We start from the raw sequence: 704 nt of genomic DNA, 5'->3' as shown, positions 1-704 counted from the left end.
CTGAACCTACCCCAAGTGACCTGCTGCTGGGGAATTGGTTATTTTCTCACATGACCAGTTTACTTCCCATTTCTCACTGGGGCCATCCATGTGAGTTTAGTTACTTTTTCAAAGCACTGTCTTCTACTGGATGGTCAAACTTTTTGAAAGGATACTGAATGCTGTGGCTCATGTTGCTTAGAGTAGATTGTGCAATAAGGCTTATTCCTTGAGAACCTTGCAGCAGAGCTGTGTGGATAGCAGGGTCCTAGTCTGCAGTCTAGTGGGACACTTTTGTTTTCAGTGGCCTTAGTGATAAGCTCCCATGGAAGTGAAGATCCTGGAAAAGAAGATTTGTCTGGGAGCTGCCTTCTCTTGTGGCATCCCCTTCCCAGCCATTTCCTAGCCTTTTCCAGTGGCTTCTGTTATCACTAGTGCAGACAGGCTTGGAAAACCCTAAGGGGACAAGGGAAAATTTGTTTGCTCAAGAACTCAACATTATTCTTAAATGCCTGGGAGCTACGGAGAGCAGTGGGATTTAATATGATTTAAGACCATTCATTTCAACTTCCTATCCACCCAGGGTGCCTAGCAAGCAGGCACATTCTTCGAGACCCGTGCTTGTACCATCATGTGGTCTCCTCCAAATTCAGACTAGTTCAGATCTCTGATACAAAACCAGAAAATTTGCTGCCTCTGAGAGGGTGGCTCTGCAACAACTTTTG

The sequence above is a fragment of the Corvus brachyrhynchos genome, unplaced genomic scaffold, assembly GCF_000691975.1.
Source record: "Corvus brachyrhynchos isolate BGI_N302 unplaced genomic scaffold, ASM69197v1 scaffold175, whole genome shotgun sequence".
NCBI lineage: Eukaryota > Metazoa > Chordata > Aves > Passeriformes > Corvidae > Corvus > Corvus brachyrhynchos.
The sequence above is the reverse complement of the archived record's forward strand: the minus strand, read 5'-3'. Positions refer to the sequence as shown.